Source organism: Suricata suricatta, chromosome 5 (assembly GCF_006229205.1).
Source record: "Suricata suricatta isolate VVHF042 chromosome 5, meerkat_22Aug2017_6uvM2_HiC, whole genome shotgun sequence".
NCBI classification, from domain to species: Eukaryota; Metazoa; Chordata; class Mammalia; order Carnivora; family Herpestidae; genus Suricata; species Suricata suricatta.
The window spans coordinates 76,414,573-76,422,160 of record NC_043704.1 but is presented as its reverse complement, the minus strand read 5'-3'; positions in this window follow the sequence as shown (position 1 = coordinate 76,422,160).

The window sequence follows — 7,588 nt, the reverse complement described above, 5'->3', positions numbered from 1 at the left end:
ATGAACCCTGAGATCATGACCTGAGCCAAAGTCAGACACTTAACCGACTGAGCCACCCAGGTGCCCCTAAATATATTTTTACTTGAGGGTAACTTACATATATTAATATTCACAAATATAAAGTATGGAGATATTTGAATTTTATGTTTAACCACCACAGAGATGAGGATACAGAACATTTCTATCATCCCAGAAAACAATATGGTTCCCTTTTTCACTTAATACAGCCCCTATCCCTGGGGTAACTATTATTCTGGTTTCTAACATTATAGATTAGTTTTGTTTGTCCTTGAGCTTTATACAAATGAAATGATACAGCACATCCTGTATGTGTCTGACTTCACTCACTGTGAGAGACAGAATAATGGACCACCAAAGGTATCATCAATCACTTCAGCTAAAGTCAGGAACAAAGTTCCTACCAGCATTTCCAACTGAATTTAAATTTGGAAGAGCCATATCAGGGCATTTTTCTGCATGAGGAAGACTCCAGTAGTCGATCTTTAAAAAAAAAAAAAGATCATGAATTTGTCTCTTTCTGCTGTGTTTCTAGGGTTTTATATTCCTTCCACAGGTCCCTGGGTTATTATTTTACCTCTATTGCTGTATCTGTAGTTACATTTGTTTTTTAAAAATCCCCTGCTTACACCCAGACCTGGTATCTAAAAAGGTTAAATGCATAACTACCTGACTAGTTTGGTCAATAGAGCATGAGACTCTTAAAAGGTGAGGTGCTAGAGGGACAAATGCATTTTTTTTTATAAACTTAGCAGAGATCCATTATTTCACTTACTTCAGCCTTCATATGTTACTTGGAGGTATTTAGTGAGTGGCTTATGCAACCAAATAGTAATTACCCCTATGAGTTAGTTTCATGTCAATCCAACTAAAGGATGTAAGTGGTTGAACCACAATTGAGTTTCAAAACTTAGGCCCCTTTTCAGCTGTGTGGCCACTTGAAGGTAGTACGAGACCAGACCGAGTTGCCATTGGAGGAAAGAAAGAAGCATCATGCCCAAGAAAAGACTGGGTATGGTCCAGAATTTTCAAAACTAGAAAGTGAGCAAGAGATGATGCCTTTCTGAGAAACAACCATCTTTAGTTACCAAACTGATCATGAGAAGTCGAGGAAGATAGAAGTGTTTTTTAGTCCACATTTGAGGATGCCATTTCAATGCTGATTAATACCAGATGCCTGTGAATGGATAGTCGAGAGCATGGAACATACATCAATCCCCTTGAGTAGAGGTCCATTTTTAAGTGGCTTTTACAATACAAGGTACATTTGTAAAATAACCAGAAATCTAAAAACAGAACAGTGATTAGTTTCAAGGGTCATAATAGTATTGCTAGAATCAGCTGATCAAACTAAAACAAGATGTGTCAGGAGCACTGAGAAACCACCTACAGCCCTCAGAGAGTATCAGTGGTATGATGTAGTCAATCTTCTGGTAGCAGGCAAGAGTCACTTCTCCTGCAGTGTGGCCTCTCTTACCATGGATCAAATGGAGAGATCGGGCAGAGCTAACACATGCAGTGAGAACTTCTGCATTAGAAATATTGATTCCTGGCATATGTTCTCAGTCCATGGCGGTGGATGTGTTGCCATATCTAAAACAATGATGGATCCAGAGAGCAACCTGGGAAGAGAAACTCATTCAGCAGCTTGATCCAGTGATCCCTTATCCTGGGCATTTATGAGTGGCCCACACAGGTCAATAAACATCTTCAAATTGTCTCCATAGTTCATGGCCCCAAAGAAGAGTATGTTAAATCTGCTCATCTATAGTCTTCCAAGTAGAAGACCAAACAGCTAGACCACAGGCAATAGAAGCACATACTGTATAACAAAGTTCCTGCAGGAGAATGGAACTGGAATAAGCATATTAAAATCAGCAAAATAGATATTTAGGTAAAATAACTACTTAAGATAAATTTAAATGACTCAATTGACCAAGATCATATAGCAATTTTAAATCTATATGCACATAATAACCAAGCATCAAGTTATACAAAATAAAACTTGACAGGTTAAAAGAAGTAGACAATACCCCATCTTTTACTAAGAAATTCAGCAGTTGCTTGTAGTAAGAGGTTTTAGCACAAGCTTTCAGTAGTGGTTATACTAAAGAAAAAAATGTAAGTAAAGATATGTAAATTTTGGACAATACAATTACCAAACTTCTTTTAATGGGCACATTTCGTACCCTGAATCCTATAATTAGAAAACACAAAATCTATTGAAGCACATAAAAAACCCTTAGGAAAACAGGCCATGGAACCAGGCCATAAAGACTAGTCTTGCAAAATGTCAATGGTCTACATCCAGCAGACCACATTCCGTGACCACAATAAAATTAACGTTCTGTGACCATAATACAATTAACTCAGAAATACATAAAAACAGCAACAATAAACGTGACAACTTGCTTTATAAGCAATTTCTGCCAAACATTTAAGCTACAGTTTATGCCAAGTATTTATAAATCATTGGGAAATAAATGATATCTCCATTATTTTGTAAAGGTGTCATAACCTGTATAACCTTATAATCTTTAGTGACCATTGTAAACTGGAAAGCAAAGACAAAGTGACAGTGTAGCTGCTGTGGACTGAAGGTTTCTGTTCCCTAAAAATTTGTTGAAACCTAATTCCCAGTGTCATAGTATTTGGAGGTGGGGTCTTTGAGTGGTGGTTAGGTCATAAAGGTGAAGCCCTCATGAATGCCCTTATGAAAGAGACCCCAGAGAATTCCCTCACTCCTTCTACCATGTGAGGACACGGGAAGATAGCTGTCTGTGAACCAGGAAGCAGGCCCTCACTGGATACTGAATCTGCCAGCGACTTGTCCTTAAATTTCCCAGCCTCCAGAACTGGGAGAAATAAGTTTCTGCTGCTTATTAAACTGCAAATACCTGTCTGTGGTGTTTAGTTATAGCAGTCCAAATGGACTAAGACAATACGAAAGGGCAATTATAGCTCTTCCTACTCATGAATGTATTTGAAGAATTGCTATGATTCTGGCAAACAGAGGATGAGAATGTATGAAGAAAAGATGAAAAAAATCTGGTAAAGGTTGATTAATCCCAGAAACATTGTCTCAGTTACACTGAAGAAAATCACTGCAAATCTAGAATTATGTATACTTTCAACTTATGTCAAAAAGCAACTGAGGCAAGATTTGTAACTTCTTGTAGGGAAACTATTGTAAGCCTTTTCATTCTGTTTGTGTTAAACAATCAGTCGAGACTTAAGCCCCCATGATAGATATATTTAGACAGATGAAACAATGAGAATAATTATCATTACTAGGTAATTGCAAAAAGAATAGTAAAGTGAGAGAGAAGTTTTAAAACCCATAAAACTATGGTAAACCCAAATCATTAGTGCCTGTTGGTTAAAGTAATAAGCCACTGATTAAAGAATAATAAAATTAATTATACCTTTTATTTAAAATGTTTAAGTAAAATTATAGACAATAAAAAATGCAGGAGTGTTCAGTTTTTAATTATTCTAAGGACACCACTTTTTCCTAAGGAGCAGATAGTTGCTCTAGATTTTCTTTTAAAAAAATTATGTCGGGGCACCTGGGTGGCTCAGTCGGTTAAGCATCTGGCTTTGGCTCAGGTCATGATCTCATGGTTCATGGGTTCAAGCCCCACATCAGGCTCTGTGCTGACAGCTGGCTCAGAGCCTGGAGCCTGCTTCGGATTCTATATCTCCCTCTCTCTTTGACCCTCCCCTGCTCGCACTGTCTCTCTCTGTCTCTCAAAAATAAATTTTAAAAAACATTAAAAAAATTTTTTTAAAATTATGTGTGTGTGTAAGTGGAGGATAAAATAGAAAATAAAAAGAGTAAAATAGAGGGAGAGAGAGAGGGAAAGAAAGAAAGAAAAAAAGAAAGGGAAGGAGGGGAGGAAGGAAGAAAGAAAGATCTATTGCCTTGAAACTGGAAGAAGAAGAAGAGGATATATGGAAATTTTCTTCATATTGTCTTCATTCTTTCTGTATTTTTTCATAGATATACCAGAAATATGCATTTGCTGCATGCCAATAAAGAACATGCAGTTAATTATTATTGTAAGATAAAGACGTGGATATAGACTCGTAATATAATTGAGAGCAAATTATGGAAGGTCTGGTGTGATCATGTTAAGAAGATGGAAGTTTCATCAAGAGTCAATAGATTATCACATAATGGTTACAAAGTAGGAAGTAATTTTAACACATTTCCATCTTAGAAGGATAATTCTGATGACAAAGGGGGTGATAGGTTGGAGATATGTTGAAGTTGTATCGTAGGATATTATAAAGTTTCAGGTAAGGTATGATGTAAACCTAAATTAAAATGTTAAGAATGAGTCAAGCAAAAGGGACAAATGTCAAAAATTTACTTTCAAGGGCTCATTTTCTTAAGTTCTCTCTTGCACAACAGCATTTCCAGACTGCTTCCTAGCACAGGGGTCATCCTCTATGCACTTCCTGTTCTCTAGTCTAGAGCATAGTATTTGATGATTACCCATAATACATCTAGATATATCAAACTTCCACTCACCTTCCTGGAAAGCTGAGTCTTGTAGTTGGCAAAAGATAGAGATAAGTGCTTGTCTAGCATTAATTCCTGTCCTTTAGAGATATGCAGGGTCTTTTTTTCAAGACTCTGAAACTTTTCTACCAAATAGATTAGCAATCACTGTAAAGCTTCCCAGCAAGTATGTTGCATCCAGCATCAGTAGAGCTCTGTATCTGTGGTATGAAGTAACTGCCTTGGATGAAATCCATCCAATTTTATTTTCCATCCAAATATGTGTTGTAATCAACACCTATAAATTTCAATAAATTTGTAATCTTGTTAGATTCATGTCAGAACCACTGAATGAAAGCACAGGCTGCATAGATGGGTCTGGAAAATAGATTTATTTTATAAACCAAATGCAGCAAAATGTTTCTTTTTCCTCTTCACTAGGAAGCTGGGGTAATAGGGAAATGTTCTCAATTATATTAGGATTCTTTTCTATATAAATTCCAGTGGTATGTGGTGGTATGTTTCCACCTGTTAAATGGGGGGGAAAAGAAACATGCTAAATTAATTAGAAATAAAATAGGGAAGACCCATCAGATCATCTGGTCATTTCTTTTCACAGCTGAATCCACAGAGATTTTAAGTCCACATTTATTTGCACAGCAATCACAAATTCTACGTATATTTTATAAACATTGCCTTAACCTCACTAAAAAGTACATAATATATATTTTTGACTTTTGAAAAATATTGCTCTTATAGTTTGTCTTTTAGAAGCTGCAAGAGTCAAAACATTGATCAACAACTTGAGTATACATATTTAAAAGGCTTCCTCTGAGATGACTGATAAATGCATTATTTATGACTTTAAATATGGCTTTAAAATAGATCATGAAACTCAATGACTAAATTCACAAGGTTGGTCAATAGGGTAATTTGTTAACTTATATAATTTGTTGGAAAGCATTTTAAGTAGGTAGCTTATATTTAGACTCAAGGCTAGCTTATAAATGACGTGGAATTAATTTTAACACATTCAGAGAATTTAATTTCCCTATAGAAAGAGAGATGAATACCAGTGACCAAATGCTGCGCCTCCTCTCACGGATGTGCACATGAGCACGTGTGAGCACACACACATAAGCACACATACACACTCACCCACCCTAACCAGGCTTGATTCAATCTCTTGCCCTCTTGTTCTTTCTCTTTCCTGCCTTATTGTGCTGTCACAGTCCCATAAAATTTGTTTCTGTAAATACAGCTACCTGTGTTACCCCTGGGTCTTATGTTAATATATTACTTATAATTTTTAATAATACTGATTAAGCCTAGGAGACATTCTGCCCTTGTTCAGTAAATGAATTAGACTAAACTAGAGAACTACTTTATTCTTCTTATCTCAAGATCCTTGGTAGGAGGGGGCATCTATCATAGCAGAAGTCTGTTCTACGGTAATGGCAAAAAAAAAAAAAAGAGACCAAGAGTAAGCATGGATCAGAATCACAAAAAATAGGGCCATGACAAATCTTTCCCTATGAGATGTAAGTGTTATTAATAGCTTCCTTGAGAGTCCTGTTCTCTGTGCCGGCTTTGTAATGATGCAAACTGTTGACACCTAGTCAATTTCCTAAGCATACATCCCTATTCAAGACCATGCACTCACTGGTTGATCCAGGTATACATACATTTTTTAACTCCAGGTCCTGGATGTTTTCTACTGTACCAATGATTTCAAACTTACCATGGCAAAAAGTTCAAAGCTCTTGCAAGAGTTTTCTGTATTCGAAAAACATATATTAATATGCTGTATGCTTTTGTGTATTACTTTTAAATGTATTTGGATGCCACATGCAGTTAATAAAATAAATTACTTAAAGCATTGCTAAACACATCACAGTATGTTTAACTGTATGTTTTAAAAAAATAATGTAGGCTAAAAGTACAACTTTTTCCTGAATAATATTTTAATTAAAAAGGCCCCTCTTGGGGCATCCACACAGTCCATTCGGTTGAGCATCCCAACTTCAGCTCAGATCACGATCTCAGTTTGAGCCCCACATCTTGAGCCCTATGTCAGGCTCTGTGGTCACAGCTGGGAGCCTGAAGCCTGCTTTAGATTCTGTGTCTTCCTCACTCTCTCTGACCCTCCCCTGCTCACACTCCATCTCTCTCCCTCAAGAATAAATAAATATTAAGAAAATTTTTAATAACTTGACCTTTCCTGACTCTGAAGATAATGTGTAAAAGAAGGAAATTCATAATATAACAAACAGATCTAAGCAATAATTGGACCTTTTTATATTAATTAGAGATGTATTTATTAGGCATTTTAAAACTGTTTGAAAACTGATAAAGTGAAAAGTAAAAGTACCACCCATTGGACCTATCATCCTACTTCATTGAGGTCACCATTTTGAGATGTTCTCTCTCTCCCACTCTATTCACATATATGAAAAATACACCAATATATACAAAAGAAAATCAAAATATAAAACTAAAAACTTAGTTTCATTTAAAATATGTGTTGGATATTTTTCCTTGTCAATATAAATTGATCTCATTGCTTAAGGCTGCATCATATGACATTGCAGGGATGGATCATCAATGCCATAATTAAATCAATTTAATAGTGAAAGACATTTGTGCTGTTTTCAGCACAACATTGCAACAGAAACATTTGTATCATTCTTACCAATGTCTACGAGTACACTCAGGTGATAAGCTTCTGAAAGTGGAATTGCTGTGTCAGAGCCAATTCTTCAGTGAATACAACCAACTCTAAAAATTTTACCCATCAGTATAAGTTAAATTGTGTTTTTATTATAGAACTTTCATTTTTTAATTGGTAATGTTGACAAAGTAATATTCCATGTGAACAGTGAATAATTATTCAATTCATTCATGTTCATTACCATAGGCAACTCACATAATAAAAAGTAGCAAGCAGTCTTCACCAAAAAGATGGCAAGAAAAAGCCTGCACATGCCACACTTTCACCAACTTTGAATTGTTTGCTCTCAAAGATGCCATTATGAACTTCTTTTCCTATAGATTCTTGGCATA